Consider the following 26,725-nt stretch of genomic DNA (forward strand, 5'->3'; position numbering starts at 1 on the left):
GCTCTTTGGTTTAGTGCTTATCTGAAAACAACATGGAAATAATAACAGTAGTTACAACTATGAATCACAGCATAGACATAGTGTGCTGAAGTGGAGTACTATCTCAAAGAAGCCAATATGCGTGCAAAAGTATTAAATAGGCTACTCTATCATAAGAGTAAGCACAACTACAAGCCAAGTATACTTAAACTTTCTATATAAGGCAAGAATACTTAATTATACTTTTCTTAAGTATATCTCGATCAAAAGATCAAGTACAAGTATAGGCCAAATATACTTAGACTTTTCTGTATACTTGTCAGTATAAGCCAAGTATACTTAAGTATAATTTTGTTAAGTATATCTCTGATTAGTACATGAAAAGTATACTGAAAGCATACTTTCTTATTTTAAGTTTAAAAGAAGTATACTAATAGCACACTTGAATAAACTTCTTTTTCGTAAGGGTAGGCTGTTACTACAGAGCCCATGAGTGTATTGAATTGATCAAAGCAGTGTTTTATTTCTTCTGAGTTTAACTTTTCATTTGTAAGAGGAAGAATGTGTCATTTCTTCTTTCATGACTTACATTGTCTTGCTTTAAGGCTAGGGAAGTTATTCTAGTTCTATTCTTCTTTTTATAAAAATCTTCTAACCTTTGACAACAATCAATAAATCAAATGCTCTGACTTATAAAAAGGGAAAAATTCCAATATCTGTGGCTGTTGCAGGCCTCTAATTGTCTTATTCGGCCCATATGATAACATTGGACAGGCGACCTGTCGGTCTACCTACACACCTGCCTACTTGCATGCACACTGCCATTTGCACTCTGCACTCATTGCAAATGACCGGAGGCTTCCACAAGGCTACACGGATGTATTGCTAAAGCTGTTAGCGAGCTAGTTGCACAAGAATGGAAGAGAAAGTGCAGCCAAAATGTTAGGTGTGTTCTTACATGTGAGTGAGACATGAGGTAGTTGGATATGGTTAGCAATGACACTGATGTGCTGTGCTCGCAGTACACAGCCTCTGAGCCTGCTCTTCAGCAGCTTGCCATCTCAGTAACACTAAGCACACAGCCCCTGAGCCAAAGAAAGAGTGAGCAGCAGCAGCAGCAGTGACAGACTATTGTTCAGCTGCTAACTGAGTAGCACAAAGCACACAGTCCCTGAGCCCAATAAAAGAGCAACACACTCAGCGCAAAGAACTCACCTACAGAAGAAAGGAGTAACCGTCACATCGAGTAATCTTTTAAGACTGAGGTACGTTCGTGACCACTATTCTGCTTGTGTTTACGTGATTTATTTTGATTGATCTATTGAACTAAAAAAGCTAAAAGAGCTTGTTGAATGTGGCAAACGAGCCACTCACACCATGCTGACCAGTGAGAGTTACAGGGCAGTCGGTGTCTGTGTAGTTAGGCAGTTTATGGTCATATAGGGCTCTGGGGGTGAGATTTAATTGGTTAGATATTCAACATTTAGCTTACTCTTGCTGGTTTACACTATCTTACCAACCCAAGCTTTAAGATGTAGTAACAAATATGGCAGCGGGTGTTCTGGAATTGATTTGTGCTAATTTTTGACATTTAAATATGGATCACCTCACCTTTAATATATAATGTTTTTGAAAAATACTGGAGTCCCTTTACTATACGTAGACGGCTAATTTCTGACTGGACCAACACAATGGCACAAACAAGATTTCTGACATTATACCTGTTATAAAACTGTTTTATATGCAGCATGTGATCATTACAAGGCATGAAACCCAAAATCCCAAACCCCATATAAACAAAACCTAAATATCTTAAACTCTTATACATTTACCCATGAGTGATAACTTCCATTAATGTACACAGCTTTAATAACTATGAATTCTGAGGTCAAGATGTGTATTGTCTTTTAGATTTGCAATGCCTGTGATTCCACGTAAACAGGGGGATAAACTGTGTTCAGGTGTGTTCGCTCCATTACATCCCTGCCTATAAAATTCTACATCAATACACACTAAATAAATTACAGCCAAGAGAGGGCTGGTAATTGTTTCATGAAGATAAATGGACATGTAAAACACATAATTCATTTTTGGAAGTATGTCTTCTGTAAAACGTTAATCCATAGCTCTAATCATTTGTTCATAACAGCTAAAACACTAAGCATTCATTTCAGTGGTGTATCATTTATGTGACTGCAAGAAAGGATTTCTCTAGAATGATCTGTGTGTGGGAGGGTAATGCACTTATGTTACTGAGTTTAAAATATGGCCATGTTTAACTTTGAACAATTACTGGTAAGATGTTGCTGATGTGAAGGTGCAGGTGTTTGTTGTTAATCATCACTAATTACCATTTGGTGAGGTTGCAAGCTTCTCAAGGATCATCAATACACACACACACATCATGGCCTATCCGTACTGCAGTATATGCAGAACACAAAATGGGGTTCTGTTATGCTGACACATGGTTCAATTACTGTAAAGTGGAGCACATTAAGTCACAGCTATCAAATAATTTTCTGTTACAGCAGGAGAATCATCCTGCTGGACAGTTAAGTGCCAATAACAACGACTTTTACTGACAGTAATATACGTACATTATCTGCACAGGGCTGAATTATTGATCAGTATCAAGGACTTTTCTCCAGTAGCTCAGATTTGAGAAAGTTAGTTTGACAGAGGTCTCTTGTGTTTTATGAATTACTTTTAAGATGGTTGCATCAGATTTTTCAACAAGGCCATTCTAGGCCTTTGGGAACACCTATACACCAGCTCCAACTTTCAACTAAGAGTCTACAGAAATAATGCTTATGCAGGTCAATTTATGTGCTTTAAGTTTCACTCAGTGATATGTTTGACTTTGTTATAAAATGACAGTAGTGCCACTGACAATCAACCACTTTCCATAAATGTGCATCCTTCAGCCTCATTTAGCTTAATTTTTGGCTCTCTGCCGCAGACTGGAGATTAACTGAATACTACCTGCTCAGCACACAATACAAGCTGTTGTTGAGTGAAGCTAACTTAAAACAACCAAGTAAAAACAGAAGAAGAAGCAACATAGGCTGGGGTCTGAGCATGCCCAGTAGCCAACATTCAGTTCTTGTAATTGCTCATACGATGTTTTTGGACAGTGCCTGCACCTCACTAAAGCTCCTCCTACTGCCACCTCTACTGTTTTAAAATACCTCCAACTCCACCTCCGAAATCAGACGAATCCATTTTTACTTTGTTCTGTAATGGTTCGGTTACAATCACAATTTCAAAGGAGCAGCATCAGTTGTTGTAAAAGGGAGAAAAATAAAATAATGCATATTACTGAACTTTAACTGTAAACCATTATTTATTATGGGCATGATTTATAACATCAGAAATGTGAGATGGTGACTAGGTAGCTGGTTCAATCTCTTGGTAGTCTGACTGAATCTAGACTGTTTGGATACACTCTGTTATACTTTTTGCTGACAAACCTTGTCAGAAGCTGGAACCAACTGCTAGAATTATTACACAGAGGTAAACAAAACAATCATTTTTGACCGGACATTGTAAAATAGTAAATTCACAATCATAATAATGTTTTAAAGAGGTTGTCGTGTCTCTTCTTTGTTTGTTCGAAAAGGTTTTTCAGAGTTTTAAAGAGTCACCAATAAAAAAGGAAATAATTTCCAGGAGTCCTCAAAAGCTGAGTGCAGTAATGTTTAATTGTCAACAATTAAAACATGAGATCTCACAGACAAAAGCCCATGAAAAAAAGACCCAAATTCTCAGTACAAAATAGCCTTATTATAGGCAAAATAGCCTCCTTATATTCACTAAGATGGGGGTTTGGCACCATGGTTTATCCAATCCTTGCTCTTTTCTTTGTCTATGTATCAAATTTTGCTGACTCGGGTATTTCCCTGCACAAGGCTAAACATGTGCCCACCCATGCAAACATTGGTCAAGGCCACCTCCTCACTGAGCATACGCTTTGAAGTCCCTTTGCAGCTGGTATCCTGGACTTCCCCTGCACGTCTTATCTACTGTGCTGCCACTTCGTGGCCTTGAACTATCTGTGAATGCTCCTCCACTGTGCTGCGGCTGTGAAACGTTTTGTTTTTTTTAACTCTAAGTCTCCTCCTTCATATGTACCACTGCCCTACTGACTGCCTTTCTTTTAAAATAATAACAGTGCTTTAAAAGTAATAAAAGTGTTGTATACAGCATTTGATTACAGGATCATTTTATTGTATCTTAGGTTACATTTTCACTTGTGTGGATTATTATGGATTCACTTGTGTGGATTATTCAACTGATGAGTGCACATTCAATCAACTGATGCAGAATAATACATATTTCAACCAACTTCTTCACACTTGATTCTTCTTTTTAACAACACAGCAATTATTACCAGTTGTCATTTACCACCAACTACTTATTTACGGTTATATGGTTATATTATACCACAAGGTCATATTATGCTTTTTGAGATTCTGCCTTTCCTTTATTGTGTTATGTAGCATGTTTGTGCATGTAAAAGGTCTGCAAAGTGAAAAAGCCCAAAGTCCATGCCAAGGGGAGTTACTCTTTCCCTCAGAAAACACTGCTCCTGTACTGCCTGAAATGCCTGATTTGGAGTCGAGCCTTTACTTCCGTAACTTATGTGCATCACTATGTAACAGGCGTTATATAGATATACAAGTTTTATATATTCATTATAAAATATATACACTCCAGTCAGTCAGCAGACATACAGTTGCTCTTGCTGTAGCGGCATTATTTTAGATCACACTACCTTGCTTGACATGACCCGCCCTACTCTGCCTCTGATTGGCTACATTCTGCCTGTTAAGTAATGTGCATGTGCAACTCTCCCCAAAGATTGAACAAAGGTGAGATGTCTCAGTCTGTAGCTTAAACAGAGCGTTCAAGACACACTGTGAAAAGGGATGCTGCAGCAATGCACTGTATGAGAAAAATAATGTGTTTTTTTGAAAATGAAAGTATGTAAACCTATTCTACTAGGACTCCTAAATGAAAGCATGAACCTGAAAATTAGCATAATATGACCTCTTTAAGGAAAATACATTCTTTTGCACCTTTCTACAAGGTCTGTAGATGTATATTTTAAAAAAAAAGAGACTTGTCTGCATATAAAATGTTATCAATATGACTTTTAAATAAATGTGTCATTTGGAATACACAGACAGTATATGTCCCTTGAAGTGATTTAGTTGTTTGAAATGGTAATTCTACTTTACTTAGTTTTAAGGCAGTTGGTTTGCATGCTTGTATGGAATATTATATCATTCAGAAAGTGGCATTATGAGCCCTCATGACGCATTAAACTTGCATCAGATGCAGTCAGTGTATTTCACAAAGCTCTGTGCATCAAATCTGACCACATGGCAAACCTGTGAAAAGTCCCACGTGTTTCTCTTTCCCCCCTGCTTTTGATACAAGCTTGCAAACCTCCAAAACAGAGGTTGCAGGCAGAAACCTTTATGTTCAGACTTATAAATTTAAGCCTGCAAGCACAGACCTGAACATGCAAGCTTGCAGCTTGGGGTTTACAGGTACAGACTTCATGTATAAGCTTGAAAAGCTTACAGGTATAAAACCCTGTTCTTCAAGCCCACCTTTATGAATTATACAGTATTACAGAGTGAGGAGCTGCATATTTTTTCTCAGTGTAGTTTTGCAGTTTGTTTTGTAATATTTTTCACTCTAGTAGTCAAAAATAGCTTGATGCAAGTTTTAAGTGCCATATTCACTGATACATCCTGCTTTAACGAAGGTTAACTAGTTTATCAGAACAGTTCAGTAGGCTTTTACAATATAAAACATCCACATCAATCATCGATCATCAATCCCCCCCCCCTTCTCTCTGTAATGTTACACTCTGGAGCTTGAGGGGAAAAGTATTTTACTACATGTCAGCAGTCAACATTACAATGCATCAACACTCAACTCTGTGTGGCCTTTCCCAAACAACACTCGGCAAATGTCTTATGTTTTGTTCGAGTTCCATAGTGGGGAAAATACACCCCTGAGCTGATCCATACTTATTATCTGTGTTATGATGATCATTAGCTGGACGTTAATGTTTCTCAGTGGGACATAAATAAAGGGAGGACAAAAAAAACAAAAAAACTCTGCATATCAACTCCAGAAGCAATGCTGTCAGTCCATCCTGCCAGATTTCTTGGGAATGAGTGTATGTGTTTATGTGTGTATAGTTTCCGAGAGCAGGCTGTGTCAAGTTTGGAGGCCAAGCTTTAATTCATGGTTTGGGTTGAGCCCAGATGATATAATATTCTATCAGAGAGTTCAGGCTGACTACAGGGAGCAACAGTGTGTGTATTTGTACATGCACACAAACACACACACACACACACACACTTGCGTCCTCTCTCACAGTGAATGGAGTGAGTCAAGTGTATTAGAAGAAAGTGAAATACTGCCTTACTGCTCTGACACTGGCCACAGATGCAGCAGGACACAGTGCCATCTCAACTGAACTGAGGATGAGGCTCTGGATACAGACAGATTCATATTTCAAGGTATAAAAAGCACATTTCCATTTATTGAACTTAAGTACAATTTTGAGGTATTTGTACTTCATATCAGTATTCCATTTTTCATCATTTTGCAGTTCTACTTCACTACATTACAGTATTTAAAAAAGTTGAAAGTAGCCCCTAAGCAACCAGGTAAAATAAAACATGATTTAGCATCAGTAGTGATAATATAACTATAATATACATTAACATCAGTGATGTGATCATTGGTCAGTGCTTTAGCTTTTGATACTTAGTAAAATAAGTACAATTCTGCTACTTTTACATAGGAGGATCAGAGTGCTTTTTCCTCCACTGCATATTTCTGCTTATGATGTAGCTTTGTGGTTCAGTTTTTAGCCATATGTAGTTCTGTTTATAATAAATATGTCTTTGTACCGGAGGCATTGCCCTTTGAGTCAGTAAAAACATAACAGATGCATAAACATGTATTCATCAGTCTATACCCAGTTGATGAAAGCTTTAAAAACATTCTGCTCTAAACAGACCTGGTGTTAAGGAACGCATTCCTAGGAGAAAAAAAACAAACCTCCAGCACACAGGCAGTGATGCATTTCACAGTCTGGTTTCATCTGGAACAAGAAGAATCACGAGGCAGTTTGCCTTAGATGTGATGTCTTTGTAGTCACACTGGCTAAGAAAAGAGTGCAGAAAAACAAACGGTAACGCTTCATTTTACAGGTCTACAAATTCCATGGTAAGTAAGTGGTAATTGCAAAGTGGCATATTTGAAATGTATTATTATTGGATGAACCATCTGATTGTGGGATCTGTCTCTCAGGGGCTAACTTAACCAATCGGATAAATGGTAGGAGAGCCAGTTGGGAAATCAAACTCTTACCAAAGCCAGTCTAGAGACGAGCGAAACATCTTGTCACATTTAAACTTCAGTATACCAACAGTCTCTCATAGAAAGGTCTATCCCAGTATGTAAACTTTGCACAGTTTGTTCGGTGTTGCACACGTTTACTTGAGACATGGTCGGACACTGACCTACTGATTTCCTCACTGGCTCTTAATGGACTCATGCGACTGAGTTCACTTGGTGAAACTACAAAGCCATTACACCTGGCAATAACATAGAGTTGTGTGTAATGTGATGTAGTTCGTTGGTCTGCAACCATATGCCATCTAGAGTCAAATAAAATCAGTAAAACAAAGTTTGATGTCACAAAACAGGCTTGTAAACTACTGTTATAGTTTTTTGTGGATTATGTTAATAGCTGATATTAAAATACAACTCTGGTGTGAACTGAAATTGGATTTCTCATGCCCTAACCCAAATGAAAATGACCACGCATGGTTTTTCCATAGGCATCCTAAATAAGTACTTCTTTCTAGGTACATTTATTGCTAAAAGTATGTTACTATCCAATTATCTTTCTTTGTGCAGGAAAGGTTACATCCTCTCGTGTTGTCACATGTAAATACAATCCAAAACCGCAAGCTTTACTTAATGCTATGGCAGATAAAGAGACATACAGCTGTAGTAAATGCATGCTGCAGAGGATGAATGGCCAGCTGAGTCACAAAGCTGCATATGACTCTATATGAGTTTCATGAATAAATGTTTGCTTGAACCAGTTTGAGCTGCGGTTTCACAGCAAAGGCCCTCTCCTTCCACCTCTAAGCTCCATGCACACCATTACGCACAGAAAGGAGGATGCAAAGATGCTTTTTCTCTCCATGACAGGGAGCTCTGTACAAGGAAAGGAAGGAAGGAAAAAAGCAAATGGTAGAGAAATGTTAAACACCACACCTTTTTTTGGGGGGGGGGGCATGATGGATCTACTGTTTGATCATACCAGAGAAATAGCTAGCCAGCATGCTATTTTCTAACTGTACATGCAGTGGTTGTCTGGTGTTAATGAGTTGTGTCTGTGTTTTTCTGGTGGTTGGTTTGCCAGCAGCAGAGCTAACACAGTGGATTGTGAGCTGTAGTTTCCCCAGTAAACACAATGTCCTCTTCGGCTGTCACAGCTACAGTATCTCTAGGCTAGAATGTGGCAGGGGAGTTCGGCAGTAGTCGGCCTTGCGTACAGGCCATGGGAAGGAGGCCAAAGAGGTCAGTGTGTTTACTGGGGAAACTATGACTCATAAACCGTGGTATTAGAACCGCAAAGCAAAAACAGACACAGCCAGAGGTACACTGCGAGTTAACAGCTTGAGTCCATGCATAGACAACGCAACCAATGAAGGCAACCAAAAGGCAAACCCCATCTGAGGCGGATAAGGGTGGGTCTTACCAGAAAACCAGTGGGATCCATAATAATGGGTCTTTAGCACAGAAGAATCCTGCTCACTTGCCATTTTGTACTGTAATGTTTTTAAAGGAGGACCAGCACATCAGGAGCAGTTTGGGTTTCAGTATCTTGCCCAAGGACACTTCGACCACAGACCAGTGGAATCGAACCAGCAACCAAGATGCTGGCTCTACCCCTGAGACAAAGCCACCCAACACATATTCTCTCCTGTCACTTTTCAAGGTGATACCTTAGTTAGTGGCCTTGGGTGAAATGGGCACCATCTGTCTTGTTGCATGAAGTCGGAATGGAGATTCCACCCACGAAGGGACCTTCAATCTTCTGATCGGAAGTCAGACGCCTTGTCCATTAGGCCACGTGGACACTGACTTGGAAATACACTTTACATTTTTTTTAACATGTGTCTACACTATTTAGAAATACTGACATGCAATAACATTCATGTAGTAATATTAACCAAGAGCATCATGGATACCCTGATGGGCCAAGGCAACCAACTATGAATGGAAATTACACAAATCAGGCTTCATTTTTGCTAGGCTGTTTAAAATAATTAATATGTATGTGTGAGAGTGAGAAATGGAATAGGTCAACACCATGCATAATAATGAGTTTGTGTGCACTAATTTCAGTGGTTGTATGCATGTCTTGTCAAACACGTGCTGCTCATTGTCAGTAAATGTTGTCAGTTTATGTGTGTGGTTGTTTGTTTGTGTGTGTGTGTGTGTGTGTGTGTGAGTGAGTGAGTGAGTGAGTGAGAGAGAGAGAGAGAGAAAGCTGCATCTTATTTGTCTGATGAGTTTGTGTGCACCTGTAATTAATCATGTAGCTACAAACTGTTGAATCATTAGCCTAATGCTCCCATATATTCATTTGCCCACACTCTCTAACACTGTAATGGATTTCAAGTGTTTACCTTTGGTAGATCTTTACCTCTTGTTTTAGGAAAATTAAAAAGAAATCTCTTATTTGGCTTCACAGATTTTTTAGTTATGAATGTACTCCATCTTCATGTGGCATATTGTCTCTGTCCTGTGAAAACCTTTCATCTTTAAGACACCACCTTTTCATGTGTTATAAAAAAAACCCTGTTTCAGCTTTGTAACAATGCATATTTTCAGATATTCCAATGGTTGACACTTTTCTAGCAGATTTGATAACAGCATTTTTAAAGACCTTTTTTCATAGCATAGAGTGACATTCTAATGAAATATTTTGAAGTATGCACAACCTCCAGTCATGAACCCCAGAACATTGTGTGCTTTCAGGCAGCCCCAAACATATGAGCGATGAGTATAATTTCCCTTTGACTCAGTTTAGCGAGGGGTCCCAATTTCAAAGTCTCTGATAGCTTTTACTCTCAGCAGTAGTTATCGTCTTGTGTCTTTGGCCAATTATTCAAAGCAGGAACTAATGGAAGTATAAAGAGCTCCATCATTTCCATGTAATCATGCGTGCAATCAAGTCTTGAGGTCCCCTTCAAGCTGACACTGATTTTACACACTGGATTGTGAATGTGATATGTTATTTTGTTGATGAACATTGAATAGTAATGTATGTACATAAATGAGATAAGCCTTTAGAGTCAAACACATTTAGTGCTGTACTCTGAGAACTTACTTATTATTATTTTAGCATCTCTTTTTGATACCTTCATCCAAGAGGCTTCTTCAGTTCTAACTAACTGGAGCGGAGTTTCAGGCTTTAAATCATGTGTGGGGATGTCCTTACAGAGTTGTTAAGGTCACGTGGCTCACCTAGCCCTAACATCCCACATGAAGGCCAGTTGGGTCAACGACTCACAGGTGGCCCTGATGACTCTGAAACTCAGAGTTCACACGTGACCTTAACAAATCTGTAAGGACACTTACATTATTCAGTTCTAACTAACTGGAGGGCAGTTTGCAGGCTTTAAACTTTGTGTGGGAGTTGCCTCGGCAACATTTTAGATCGGTGATTATCTAGAATGATTTTTTTTTTACTTTTCATTGTGAATTGTCTAGCTCTGAGTGACATCTAAATAACATTCAGTGTGCTTGTTTCTGGCTTCCCATGGTTATTCAAAATGCTTTGTCCGGCTTAGTTAGCAATACAATAGCTATCCAAAATGGCTGATAAATGGCCATAGTAGCCCGTACCTCACTTTGGTTTCACTTTCTCTTTATGTACATTCAGTGTAACGTCATACGCAGTAAAAGCTGCTTTTTTTTTACATGTAATCATTTAACTGAAAAAACATTCTTGTCCAGCTTGTAAACTAATTTTATTTTTTATGTGGATTTTTTTCCCCTTATCTAGATTACATTGATTGAAATAACAAATTGTGAATGACCAGATATTAGGAACACTCTTACAGTAAAATTCTTGTGTTTATTCTTCTGTTTTCCTATTTTTCTACTGTTTTTTATAAAAAAAATAGGGAACACCTGTTTCACTTTGAATTGAACTGAATGTTATGCTCACAACTGTGCTGAATTTGTGTTTTACAGCTCATCAGCTGAAGACAGTGGTCCAGACTGGGAGCCTGATATGCACCAAATCACAGTGAGCATCTCCTCATGCCCCCCACACAGCTGAACAGCAGTGGCATACAGGTGAGGATGAGGATGTTTAGCCTGCTCCACTGGTTTTCATGCCTTTAAGACAGCCTGGACCACAGCTGGGGAACAGGGTTGCCCACAGTCCACTGGAGTTTTTTTTTTTTTTTTTCTTAACAGAAGCTTTGCTTGGGACCCTGTTGACCAACACCAACACATGTTGCAAAGAAGCAAGAAGTCCAGTTGCCTACAACATAGTGCTTAGAATGTTTTTAATCCATTTGCACCATCCTTATTCTAAGATGAATGAATATCTAATACAGCACATGCCATCAGAAGTTGAAATATTTGTGGTCTTAACTAAATTAAACGATGATTATATTTTAGCATGATGCTACAGGAAAGGCCTTTAGCTTTTAGCTATCATAGTGTAAGTATTTGTCAGCCATTGAGCGTGCATATTTGCACCATTGAAATTTGGTTTCCTGTTAAAGTGTTAATTAAAGGTTAATTAAGGGTTTCTTACAGAAACCAACTCAGCATTTCCAGTTTCACCTTGACTCTGCAAAAGTTGGCTTGTACTTGTATGTTACCAGCTGGCTAGCATGTTAGATATCATATTATACTTGCCACAATAGCTGACCAGTCCCCCCAGGTGGTCACTATGTCACTGTAGACTTTACAATGTCACCAGTTTTTTCCTTGTGTTTCTCATTGTTTCACTCCCCTTGTGTTTCCTGTGCCTGCCTCTTTTGTCTTCTCTCTGTAATTTTGTCAGTGTCTGTCTACTGGGCGTGGGGATCCTCATTCTCTGCTGCCTGATTGGGACTGTCTGCACACCTGTAATCAGTCTACTCATCAACCCCACAGCATATGAACTCCGGTCCTTCACTCACTCAGCGCCGACTCGTTGTGTCAGCTACTGTGGGAATGAACTGCTTGGCCACCTTGAATTGTGGATTCAACTTAACGATTGTGTTCTCGCCTCACTCTAATCTTGTTTTCCTGTGTTGTAGGATCACCATTTGCCTGCCTGCCTGCCTGCCAGATCGCTTGCCTCTGCCAGCAATTCTGCCCTGCTCACTTCCAAATACTCAGCCGTGCTCAAAGCCACCTTCAGCTTTCCAACTCCCCACTGCTTTTATCGCAGGACTCCTCCTCTCCTCTTCACAATCATTTTTTTTCAGTGACTGGGCACTTTCTCCCTTTATTTTACTTTGTGTTGTCAATCTAAACTGACACTTCACACGCTTCTCATTATTACTAAAAATACATACATAATAGAATACCTTGATGAACATCTTACAGAAACAGGCCATTGCCATCATGAATTGATAATAAGGGAAATGACACTGATTGACAGACACTCGCTGTTTGAAGGATATACACGTCTAATATTATGCTCTCTGCAAGACAAAAATCCAGTTCAATATGTTGCAGCACCAAATGTAATTTGCTTGCATGCCGTCAACGTAAAACAGCTCAGTCCAAAGGGCGTCCGTCCTGTCACCAATAATGGCGTGAAGTAGCTTGCGTACCTCCACCAAATACCTTATTACTCTATTTTCAATGCTTTTACAAGAATAAGGATTCTTTGCACCCAGACGCAAGTCGCATAGCACACGATTACACTTACACAAGCTTGACACTAGACTGCATCACAAAGCCACAAATAACAAGCTAAGATGAAGTTGTTCTATTCTATTAGAATTCTGGTTGCCATTTAGAATGCACCAATTTTTTAAAGTTCACTTTGTGTCGAAAGCCGGAACCTGCTGCTTGGCACAGACTTTTAAGTAACAGTATTTCTGTACCCCTTCCATTGTGTCTTAATGTCATGACATGGCTCTGAGGCTTTTATTTTCTGGCATTTTTCCTGACTTCCGCTGGTAACAACTAATGAAGTTTAAGTGAAACTCTTTGTTCTGCCCTCTCCTCTTGTCCAAATGCTTTTCCCCCCATTTCCTTTTACTGTCTTTCATCACCCAGTCTTTTGTTCACATATGTCCTCCTTCACTAATTTTTCAACAGTCTGATGTTGGTCTCCAGGTCAAAGCGTTGCAACTGGGGTATTCTGGTTTACTTTGCTCTCTCCTTTCCCCTCAACCCTTCAACTTCATTATTCTCTCCATACCTTATCTGTTTTTCTCCATCAGATAGATCTCAGAGCTTCGCTCTGTTAGGGCTCAGTCACACTGCGTCTAAAAACACCAACATTTCACACCTATACAATTTCAATTCCATAGAATCACCTAACCAATGGATTTACTTGAGAAGGCAAAGCAATAATTCAAGTTTCGATTTTAGTTAACCTTTACACCAACAGAAAATCATTTTTGAATTTGTTGAGGGAATGAAGATTTGTCCCAAATGGAGATAGATATCATATTTTGTTAGCATTGTAGCACCATTTTACATATAGTTGCTCTACATCAGTATAGTCTGCTTCATCTAAGAGGCAATAAAGAAAAGAGGAAAGAATCAAAAGGTACAAATACATTGTTTGAATAAAGTGTGTTAAAGCTGGGGTTGGTAAGATTGTAGAAACTAGCAAGGGCTTATAAATTTTGAAAGTATCAACTGCCCATGACTCTTGTTGGCCAGCTGGGAGCTGTGTTAGTGGGCAGTTTGCTACGTTCAACAAACTCTTTAGCATTTTTTGTCTAAAAATACATAAACAAATGACTGTTAAATGCCATAATCATATAAACACATGCAAAACAGTCATCACAAACATAACTCAGTCCCAAAAGCCTCCCCAGCTCAACATTTACTCATCACTGCTGTAAGTACGTGGTGTGTGCTTTGTGCTAACTGGGTTAGCTTGGCTCAGGGGCTCTGTGCTTTATGCTACATTAGCCATTCAGGATTGTTTTGCTGCCACAGTGGCTCTTTTTGGGGGCTCAGGAGCTGTGTCCTTTGTGCTACTCGGTTAGCAAATTAACAAGTCTGTCACTGGTGCTTACTCCTTATTTGGCTCAGGGGCTGTGTGCTTTGTGCTACTGAGGTAGCAGGCTGCTGTACGACAGCCTCAGAGAATGTGTACTGTGAGCACAGCGTATTGTTGTCATGGCAAACCATATCCAACTACCTCATGTCTCACTCACATGTAAGAAGGCATCTAATATTATCATTATGAACATCAACAATGAACATGGCTATTGTTAGTACACACTGCTGTCAAGTTATTATCTTAGTACTGTGACATTCTGGCTGCACTTTATCTGCCATACTTAGGCTACATCCACCTTGTGGAAGACCCGTCCATACGCAATGAGTGCAGAGTGCAAAGAGTAGAGTGAGCACAGGTAGGTACGTAGGTAGACAGACAGGTAGCCTGTCCAAATAAGTCTTTGCTGAACGTAGTAAGCTAGCAGTAAGCAAGCTGACTAAGGAATTGAGGAATCTGGAGTCATCTCCAGGCTAGTCTCTGTTACTCTAGCTTATGTGACTCTGTACAATCTCTTTTTTTATTTTATTTTCATTTCTTTAATCTGTCTTGTTGAAAAGAAAGGAACAAGAGAAATGTGTCATCCTAGGGTTTATTATCCATCTGTGGTGGAAAGTAACCAAGTGCAGTTATTCAAAAACTGTGCTTTTTTGTGCCATTTATACTTTTTCATCGGCCTTTGTCATAAAATATTTGGACATATCACAGTGGGTACAATACAGCAGCTAGCCACCTCGCCCTATTTCATGAATTTTGCTCTGCTACTTTCTGGTCTGACTGGGCACTGGCCTTTTCTTTCTGGGTTGGCTTTAACTCCGCTCACAATTTAGAAACAAAAGAAAATCTGTTGCCACGGCTTCCCATTATAAAATAGAAGGCATACAAAATAGCATACAGTGATTAAAATATTCCAGAAACATGTCATTGCCATCATGAAATGATGACTTACTAATAAGGGAAATGACACTGATTGACAGACACTGGCTGTTTGAGTGATGAACTAATAGGCTACCATAATATGTGTCTCATATTATGACAGGCTGCCAGTAGCTCACTCCTCCAAGTTTTACAGCTGAAAATGTTTCTTGAAGCTAACTGAGTAAGCTTCTAACCTTATTCACAGTTACCCCATGCTAAGGCCTAGTTACCACACACTGATCTGAGATCACATCTCCTTTCAGTGCCTGCCTTTTTCTCTCCAGAGTAGCATGGCTTTTTCTGATGGCTTTTGCTGTGGCTGTTGTAGAATGACACAACGGGTTGGAGTTGTGTTGGTCTTTTATCATCAGTGAAGGAACCAGGAAACCAGCAAATTGGCTTCTATTGCCCTTTATAACTTGTCTCTGCAAAATAAATAAACAATAAACCTGAACAATGGCTCCCAGTGCTGCCTGCTGTGTCACGACCTGTGTCATCATGCCCCTCTGGGATAGTTACTCACCACCGTGACCTATAGCAGCATCATGGGTCAGCAGTCGTGGGTCTGTTGGAGGTGTTAATCTGCAGACTGCCCTGGGTGGAGTGAGTGTTCCCTGCATGGTACTGCCAGTGTCTAGTTGCTGACTTGCAACAGGTACAGGGTGACAGTGGTTTGTCACAACCCCGGAAGCCCAAATATCAGATGGTGGGGAAGAATGTGAAAAATTACATCTTTTATAATGTGTCAACCCAGCACCAGAATAAATGTTGGCAAAGTTTGTTTCTGCAAAACCACGGAGAAGTTAAAACTAACTGTTTCTATCTAGTGCAACTTTTCTTCTGGATCAATTTTCCACTTTTCACCTGTCACGACGCTGTGCTTATGCTCTGACATTAGACAGCCAATAGGGCCACTAACGTAAGTTGCATGACTAAATGAGCAATCCGTGACTGTCTAACAGCAGCTAAACTCTGTAAACTACCTCAGTACTGGATTCCCTGTCATAAAACTGGCTGCAGTTAGCGGTTATGTTAGCAGACGATTTAGTTGATGAGTGGATGACATGATATTATTGGTTGAAATTGGTTGATTCAAGCTTATGTAAGCACACGTGACATTGTGTTTTACATGAGTTGACATGTGTCATGTAAAACACAATGTCACGTGTGCTTACATAAGCTTGAATCAACCAATTTCAACCAATAAAATCATGTCATTTTGACTGGATTTTGATATAAAAACTCTATATATAAAAAAAAACATTTTTTGCCATATATTGTTAAATAGTTGCACATCGTGACCATGGATGTGATCTAAAATGGTTAAAAAGGCAGTTTTCATTTCAGCTCGACTTTTACATTGTGTCTTGTTGTTTCTTTGAAAAGTCTATTTCAGTACATTACAGTATTAATACTAGAGGTGAATACAAAATGCAAAGCTGGAAGAAGGCCAAAAAACAATTCAATATGGGAAAGAAGGCTCGTCACACTCAGGTCCGATGTAAGTATTAAACATGTTCACGTCAGGAACGTTATGTTAAAGTGCAGTCCCTAAACATTCATAAACACAAAATACCCATAAACCTCGTCTGCAGTATAATGCCAATATAGAAAATAACGCTCATATTAAAATAACTGAGAAATTCACTTTTGACATCAGTTATATAGAAGTAAAATAAACAATATTGAATGTGCACACAATATGTACAGAGCATTCATGTATTTAGATATTTTAATAAGGAACATAGTTTTTTCAACAGCTGCTGGGATATGATGATATGATATGATATGATATGAGTATGACTTGGTAAAAGCCTCTGATTTCTTAATGCAATAGAATCCAAGTTTAGAAAAGCCAGCATAATAGAACTGTATTTAACAAAAGACTCTTGTTGGAGGGGGGTGGGGGATGGATTCATTTTCATGCTTTGTGCAATAACTCTCACTTTCTGGAAACTCATAAATGCTGTTCTTTGATCCTTGCATGGGACAGCAGGGCTCCTTGAAAAGACAGTAATTTGTCTCTATTTTTACAGTTTCCCCTTATTTCTCGTGCTGTAAATACTTCACAGAGGGCTTCCTGACAAGCATGAACATGACAGGCTGAAATTGTCTCTGGAGAACTTATGAATATTGTTATGTGAAGTTTTATTTTGCTTTTTGTACACAGTTGCATAAGAACATTGTATGTGATGTCCATGAATGTGCTGGGCATTTCAGACATTGCAGCAAACCACAGTTTACACCATGAAAAGGATTACGTATAGGCAGATGACAGTGTGTTGTGTTTATGAGCTCGGAGACCTGAATCTTTGATTTTGATGTAGTGGGAGTATCTGTTGTTACTATGCTGCCTGAGAGAATGCCCACACTAAAGCAGCTAAATGTGGAAACACCAGGCAGTCCACGCTGGCATTTTCAGGCCGTTTTTTTTTTTTTAAGTTTTTTGTCCACAGCAAATGATTGGAGTGTGAGTTTGGAAGATATTGAGGGAAGGCCTGGGACAGATATGGACAGATAGAGACAAATACTGGCTAAATCCTTCTACTCTTCCCTCCTCTCCATCATCTCCTCTGTTCTTTTACTGCATGAGCAGGGGGAAAAGAGACATGGGTTACTGACCAAACACTCTATAGCAGTTGGAACTAACTGTTGGAATACAGAGCTATTTAACACTCATTTTACTTTGGAAAATATCGCCTACAGCAGCTTTATGGAATACAAAAACAGAGACTGTTGGGATGAGTGAGTACACCATTATCTATATCCGTATGTGTATTCGGAATGGGCGGGGCTTAACATGGAAGTGGGGGTACTTAAACTGAAAGTTGTTGATTTATGCCTGAAATCGATACGGGGTGATCATAAATTGCTATATTTATAAAAAAAACTATTTTTGCAAAACTATAAAGTTTTTTTTATAACTTGTAAGAATAAACTTTGGTGTTTCAACATTTGTAAGCAGGACACCACTTTATGTTTTTAAGGAGACCTCAGGACAGTTTCCAGCCATGTTTGTGGCAATAAAAGCTGGATATATTTGACAGGAAGTCAGGACATATCCTTTTTTACTTCCACACAAAGTTAATTGTGTGGCATATGTGTAGAAGAGAGTGTGTGCATGCACTCAAACACACGTTATGTAACAGTCCGATCTATATCCATGTTTTAAGTGCAAAATATGTAAGATGGCGGCCCAACCTACCAGACCAGAGCGTCAATAATTGACCGCCTGGGAATTAAACTCAACAATCAACTACCTTTCTCCAAAATCACTTACTGCAGCTTCAATGCCTTGTTATATAAAGCTTTAATGTGTGGGCTAATATTACCCTATAATTATTTTTTACAGTGAGGAAAAAGTGTCAGGCTAGCCATATAAACTAAAATGAAATAATAATGTACGTTGTATATTCAGCAAATACAGTAAGAGACAGAGAGAGCGAGAAAAAAGTGTGTTAAGTGTGGGAGTTTTAGATCTTTACTATGGTTTAATATTCTAAATGAATTGATGGTAAAGAAGTATAAAGATCTTTTGTGAAGATCCTCTGTAAAGGGCTGGCCAACACATACAAAATGATACCACATACTGCATCCAATGCATTCGTTCTGAAAGAGAAACAGAAAAACAGACCTCAGATTTTGGCTAACAGGTTAGCGTCACAGTCAAAGAAGGATGTACAATGAATGAAGCAGCTGCACCAATCAAAACAGACACAACGTTTCAGTATATCCGGTAGAGTAGTATGTACCTATATCAGTTAGCAAGCCTACTGCCATGTCCAGCCTCATGGTTTCCACACTCTGCTGGTCCACAGGGTACTGGACAGCATCCCCCTGCAGGATCAGCTCTGCAAGGTAAAAAGTGATGGTATCAGAAGTTGACTTTTCCTAATGATAGATTGGTAAACAGATAATCTCATTGTTATCTTGCACACAAACACACCACATGAGGTTGAGTCCTACTGCTCTGGTTGTGCTACAGTGGAGCATGCCCATTCCGCCCTATGGCGGGACAATGTCTGCGGACCAGTGCTCTACACAGACAATGCATATTGGTTAAAGCTTGTCATTTCTATCCTAAGCTCATGTAAGGTCTTCACCAATTCAAGGTGTAGTGTCTGAGTGTTTCTTATACCTCCTGAGCTCTGAGTGACAGGACAGGATGGGACAGGATCAAATGCTTTCATTTAAGTATATTTGGGAAGGAGACAATGTAGAGATCTCATGTTCAGGATAACAACACATTAGTTCTGTAGTGTGCTTCAGAGAATAGCTAAAGGAAGAGGCCCACACCAAGGACTGAGGGATTCAGAGGTTCAGTGTATACATTTCCATCTAAGGATAGGAAGAGGACTCAGGGTTGATTTAATGTACACATTTCCATTTAAGTATACAGAGACTAACATCAACATAGTAACGCACACACCTCCATGTACACGGTTTCCCTTGAGAGAGAGATGTTATGCAGACCCATCCTTTTCTAATAGGATAGAGGGGCCTCAGTTCCCCAAAAAGGTAAACAATTAGAGAAACAGGCGGGCCTGAGCGAATAGACTTTAAAAACACACACACACCAGAGAACGGGGGTGATTTTTGGTTGATCTCCTAAGACTGAGGGTCTGAGAGGAGTTCTGATAGAGCAGAAGGCAAAGTATTTTGGGCATCACTTTGCCAAGATTTGAGAATACCAGGGAGGGGCCACACTCTGGTTCGGACGCTGGCTTGAAATCTGTTTCAATAAAGATTGTTCTATCCAATCAACCCCGCCTTGCCTCCGTAGAATCTCTTATCAACATACTACACACCGACACCTTTCGAGGACGACAGCCCATACACTTCAAAGGTCAATTGACTGATGTTAAAAACGACTTCACAAGGACAAGCTCATGTCAGTCTAGGTAAACAGTGGTGACATGGGAAATGATCTAATATGCCGAGTTGCTCCCTCCAGGTGAATGAATACATTATTAGTAGAGCAGACACTTGACTCACCTTGTGACAACTCTGCAGTGGTTTGTCTATGGTTGTGGCCCCAAATGGCTCCACATACAGGGCCCTGCTCTCCTTAAGATGCGTTCTATGGACATGCAATTGATAACTAGAAAAAATGTTTTTCCAGGGAAAATACAGTGTGAATGCTGACAGCTAAAGTGATTAAAAAAAAAAAAAAAAAGCTGAATATCAATTGCAAGGAATATGACAAAACTAAAATGCAATCCACTACACTGCTGAAAAACCCTCAAGTCAAACTTCATTAGCTTAAGGCAACAGATGAAAAAGCATTGCTAGAAAAGCTGGGAGTTAAACTGCAATACAGTAGTAGTACTAGTATTAGTAGTACTAGAGTAATTAAAGTCTAGAAGAACAATAGCAACAATGCTGAAAAAATGCAGCAACAAAAAACATACTATACACACATCTCGATGTATAAAATGTCACACATTGTTAAGGTTGGACATCCTACTCACCCATCTGTAAACCCTCTGAGAGCCCTGCCAGACTGTAGACATTGTGTGGAGTCCACAATTCTTGTGCCTGTTATTTTTCCAATGATCCACAGGTAACCATTAACTATCTTTAAGTAAAAGACTGACCTGTCTTGCACTGTTTTTCTAACTATCCAAGCGAGAAATATCAGACCAATAATAGTTTAAAGAAGACAGTGTCTCAGTCTCCAACTCCTTTCCTGAGGCCAGGTGCATCAGGACATGAGTGCGTGAGGAGACCTTGTATGGCCCAACTTTCAACCATAGGGTCCCCCTTCAGGCTTCCTGCCCATATGTCCAAGATTACTGTAAGGATGAAGATCAATGATAGTTATTTGTGAAATGAATGATTTAGGATGTACTTTGAAAAACATGTACTCCCAAAGATCTGAATCTTTTTCAGGTCCTTGTCGCACGTTGATGTCCCTGCGGATAGATGGTCAGAGGATGTGGTTCATGTTTTATCTGTTGTGGAGTGTTTGTGATGGACCAGCCAGAGAAGAGGGAGGCAACACTTTTCTCAGTTTGGTAGGGACCCTCTCCTCTGGCTGGACATAATGTATCAGGTGGTCAATATTGATGTTAATTTGCCTTTTGCCTTTTTCTGACACCAGGTCTGCACTTTTACCTTCCACTCTCTTTAGGAAGCCAAGCATGTCTGACTCCAGCTTGCCCCCTTTCCTCTGCTCCTGTCTCACATTTTTTCATAGTATAAGATCTTCCACCTGGAAATTGTTTTCCTGACCTCTGTCTTCCTTGCGTTTGTGGACCTTTTCTTTGCTTTTTCTAACATTCTCCAGCACATAATGGTCCCACTGTGCTGGATGATCAGCTACCACTTTGTTCAGGGACCTAAAATGCGGAAATCACATACAGGCATGAGCAAGCAGCAGAGAATATGGGTTCATGTGTATAGTTTAGCTGCTCTGCTAGGAACATCAACTCAGTATGTGTTATTGTGAGAGCTACAATTCATTCACCTATTGAAAACAAATTATTCTTCTGTATTGTCCCATTCGATTTCTCCACAGGACCATGGGTCTGTGGATGATACGGAGAGCAGAGGCTTCTTTCGATGCCCATCCTGTCACACAATTTATAGCTGACCTTCGAATGATTAGTTGGACAAACCTGGCATAAGGCAGCACGGCAGTGGTTACATCCTGGGGACGCATCATCACCGTACCCTGTTGCAAAACTCCGTTCCCTGGTCTGCTGGCACCGCTCTTGAGTGGGTAAGCCTCTGCCCATTTGGTGAAATCATCAACCATGACACACATGCACTGGTTATACCATAGAAAGGTAAGGCACACCAATGAGATGCTGATCACTGACAGCAGAGTAGAAAATGACTCCATATACAGTTTTCTTTAATTAGATGATGCATGAGAGCATGCATCCTTATCCTTCATCATGAAGGTGTCAGCTCTTCTCCTAATTACGAATGTCTCCTTGCTGGTTAAACCTTCAGGATACCTGTTGTGGAGTTTAGAATCACCTACCTGTCCTTACCTACCTCCACCTGTTTATTCCTACTCCCTCCTCTACCTACTTGCCTTCACCTCCTGTCATGCAAACAAACAAGTCAATGCAACACAATGTACAAGCAGACGAATACACACAAGGTAGACTGCCATTGACAAATGCAGTAAACCCACAATCCCAGCCTCTCTTAGACACACACCTCAATTACTCAACAAGACAATCACTCTGTCACAACTGAAACTCAGTCATTCACTATTGCTCACTATCGCTATATCTCACAGTCTCATTGCTGTCTAATCTCACCGACCTACTAAAAAACCCACAAAGCTGTGACATGTGTGTAACTTATCAATACGGGGATGGGGTGGTAGTCTTATATGGGTTTCTACTAGGGGTGTCAAGATTCTTGATCTTTTGTTTTTGTTTTTTTCTTCATGTTTCTTTCATTTTTAGACTAGTCTAGTCTGGAATCATTGGTTTTATGCCATGATAACTCATTTAATTTTTAAATTCTTATTTCAAAAGATGGTCTACATGGGTCGCCAGCTAATGTGATTGGCCACTGCAATGTGACGCTGGGCTGGGTTTCTCCAAAATTTGACTCGGCCTCAAGTTTTTTTGGCTAAATTGTTGATTCCACCTTTTGATTTCGAAGGCCGATATCGAGACGTCATTTCGATCGATACCTGACTTACAATCGAGATCGTGACACCCCGAGTTTCAACATATTTGTATGCTTGGCCACTCTGTATAGCCTGTGACTCTCCCTACTGATTTTCATCATTAACACCTGTGAATAACAATTGTCCAATTTCTTTCCCTGTTTGCAATATGGATAACAGTGTGCTGACTTGTGTGGGATATGCTTGTGATGTGTGAGATACATGTCTCTGGACTTTGCTATGAACCATGACTGATGGTGGTATAGATTGATGTAGATGTTGTTTGTGTCACAAGTTGACTCACACTTTGCCACAGAGTTCACACTGAAATCAGGCGGGATGTCAATATACTCTCCTGACACTGTTTTACGAGCAGGCTGACCTTGGCGCTGCACACTCAACACCACAGCTAACTGCGATCTCCACACTGCGTTGGTGCTTGGCATAAACACATATCTAAGACTGTTCAACCAATGAGCTGTATGTGAGTACATACATGTTGAAAAAATCATGACAAAGATATGGCAAAGGCTGACAACATGCACATTCAGACAGTTTGTTGACATTTGCAGTTTTTTGAACAGGGATCACCACCTACATTGTCATTCTCTGGTCTATAGCGTTTGTTGTAAACTGGTTTGCAGGTCGGTGACCACAACATCTGTGTGGAATACTGGAGTATTATACTTGACTTACATCCATGAGTGGGGTGATTGGAAAGTTTTCCTGGTTAGTGAGGACTCTTCTTGAGACAGGATTCTCAGACCACGCCTATGGCATGAAACTGCAGTTTTAGATTGTTTTTTTTATTGGGACCAGTGCAAAGCACACCTCAGCACGAATCAAGCCGTTTAATCAGCATCTTGATATGCAACACCTGTCAGGTGGATGGATCATCTTGGCAAAGGAGAAGTGCACACTCCATTTTGTGTGCATAAAAAAAAGTCTTTAATGTTTGACTTCAACTTGCGAAGAATTGCAGCAAAAACACAAGTGTTGTCTGTATTTTTGTTGAGTGGTGGCTGAAATAAATAGTAATTAATACTGACTTTTGCATTGTTACTGTAAGGCTCTGTCTCCATCCCTCGATCCTTCATGGCTTAGTTCTAAATCCATCCTCTTCTGTATCTCTTCTTTTTCTGTCCTTTCTGTCACTCTTCCCTCCAGTAGGAGATCTCAGAGAGCAAAAATTGAAAGCGTTGGTTTGTCTCCCGCTTCTTTCTATCCTCCCTCTCTCCATCTTTCTTTGGATGTCAGAGGAAACTAATTTAAGCTGGAGGTCTGAGCCCTCAGCTCCTTCCAATCTGTCAAAACAGAACTATTGTTCCAAGATGAAAGGGCAGATCCAGGCTTCAGGATATTGAAAAGGACAGAGGGAAGGTTTATTTATATATATATATACATACATATATATATATATATATATATGTATATATATATATATATATATATATATATATATATATTTATTTACACACACATATATATACTCTTATGTGTAACAGGATGTGGTATCATCAGATGTGGTATATATCAGACATCAGATGAGTGTTTAAAAGTGGGTGCTAATCAATGATGAGAAATCTGATCTGATGTCTGTAGTTTAGTCATCATTGTTTTACTAGATGCAGTTGAAGTAGGCCTTGCTTTTATTTAAAATTTCCTGAAATTTGTCTCAATAGGGGGAATTCATTTGCATTTTTAAATGCGGAAAATTGAGTGTCAGGTGTCAAATACACACTGTCAAACGAATCAAATAAAATTTGTTCTGATAACACCACTTTATTACTATCACACTTTGCTTTGTAGTGTCCTCACTGAGTGTTTCAAACTGAATGCATTATTCAGCAGAACTGATTTTGGCTGCCACTTAATCCCCTGTTATTTTAGCTCAGCTCATTGTCCTGATACTCACATTAACTACTGGTTGATTAATTGACAAATAAAGTTGCAGTGTGGCTGCATTATCGGCAGATGTGTCGTTTTTTTATCTGCCGACATAAGCATTCACAGGTTTTTTTTTTTAGCTTAGATGAGTATTGGATTCATAAAAATTCTCAATGTTGAGTCAATACATACATTCATGTATAGCCGGATCTCTCTGTTTTAAAAACAAGCATGGACATTATCTATCTCTCCAAGGACACCAATGAAAGCAAATTATATGATGCGATATCAGTTTTACTGTTATTACAATGAGAGCATTCTGTTGCATCCATCTAATGCTGACTATAAATCCATTTTTATTTGGTTTTTGGAATGTTGAGTGGAGCCCAAGTAAGCAATCTCTTTACAAAGACAGACATCTGATGCTTTTTAAAATGCCTGTTAGTGATGGATAATCTGTCTTCAAGCTAAAAAGCCCAGTCATGAAGGGGACCTTTGTCCAAGAACACAGTAGTACTACTTGTGTGCTGAGGCCAAGAGCCCAAATAATGACCAACTTACTTAAATCTCAAATGTGTCTAAGACAAAGCAGTGCAGAACTGAAACCAGTTAATACAATTTGAAAAAATGAATTGGCAAGATGCCATGCAAATGCAACAGAATGAAAAGTGGCTGTAGAGCTGCAATCAGCTTAATTTAAAGCAGCCAAGGCGAGAAAGATGCACAAACATTAATGCAAGTTCACTTAACAGACCAGACAGAGAGTACAGACAGGGAGAAAGTCAGAGCTGCTACTGAAGAGGACGAAAAAACCACCAAAAAGAAACTGCAGAGACACCAAAACAGATAAAGCGGACAGAGGAGGAACAGACTGTGCAAGAAATAACACAGCAACAAGAAGGAAGACAAAAAACTTTCACATCAGGTATCTCTCCTCTTTTCCTTTTCCGGTCTCCAGAGGGAAAGTCCAGTCTACCTGACTGCCCCCAACTTTAACTTTTCTCGCTCTTTATACTTCTGCACTAGACGGGCAAGGATTAAGAATGCAGAGGCTCCTGGGCACAAAATCTTGAGGCCCCCCCCAGCCCGCCACAAACGTGCATGCGTTTTCGCGTAGACTTCTTTCTGTTGGAAACACTTGTAACCAACAAAGATTTACACAGACAGGCAACAGCCTCTGATACGAACCAAAACAGAACAGTACAACACATGTGTATATCTTCTATCACACAGGATTTACGCCACATGACAACAATGTTTTCCTGGTCCAGGGACAGCAATATCAACACATTAGCCTACAGTGTATAGCTCAATAGTATATCCAAGTACATACTCCTCTCCCATTATAAATTCCAGAATTCAGGTTCTATCAATCTCGCACACTGTTGTCCTTTTCTCTTTTAACTTTCAGTTTCATTGCTCCACTGCTTTTTGACTGTGTTTTGTGTTTGTATATTTCTGCTAATACCAGTCTTGGCGCTAACAAATTCCCACAGACCAATTATAACATTTTTCTTATTTGCAAATAAAAGTTACTTTGCATTAATTTATTTGCACTTCAACACACATTCTTAATTAAAAACCAAAAGCAAAGACAGGACGAGACCACAGTTTGTGGGGTTTCTGAGGCCCCCGGAGGTCGGAGGCCCCCATGCACTGGCTCAATTGGCCTGGTGGTCAATTTGAGCTTGGCGCAAGAGGGGCTGTAAGTTGGCAGCCTTGTACAGCTGTGTTAATCATTACAGGACTTTCATTCAAGAGGGGCCCCTCCAGCATCACTTCACTTCAAGAAGAGGGGTAACTACAGCATCAAACTTAGAAGTGTAGGACCACTGACCAGGCTGCTGTGCTTGATGCGTTGGGACTGCATTAAACTTTGAGATTACAATGATGGGCAAAACTATGAATAAAATACCCAAGTTGTGATCAAACTGGAATTTTTCCTTATTTCCTCCCATTTTCCAAAATGACAGGGACTATTTGAACCCTTGGCT

Source organism: Pagrus major, chromosome 18, assembly GCF_040436345.1.
Source record: "Pagrus major chromosome 18, Pma_NU_1.0".
NCBI lineage: Eukaryota > Metazoa > Chordata > Actinopteri > Spariformes > Sparidae > Pagrus > Pagrus major.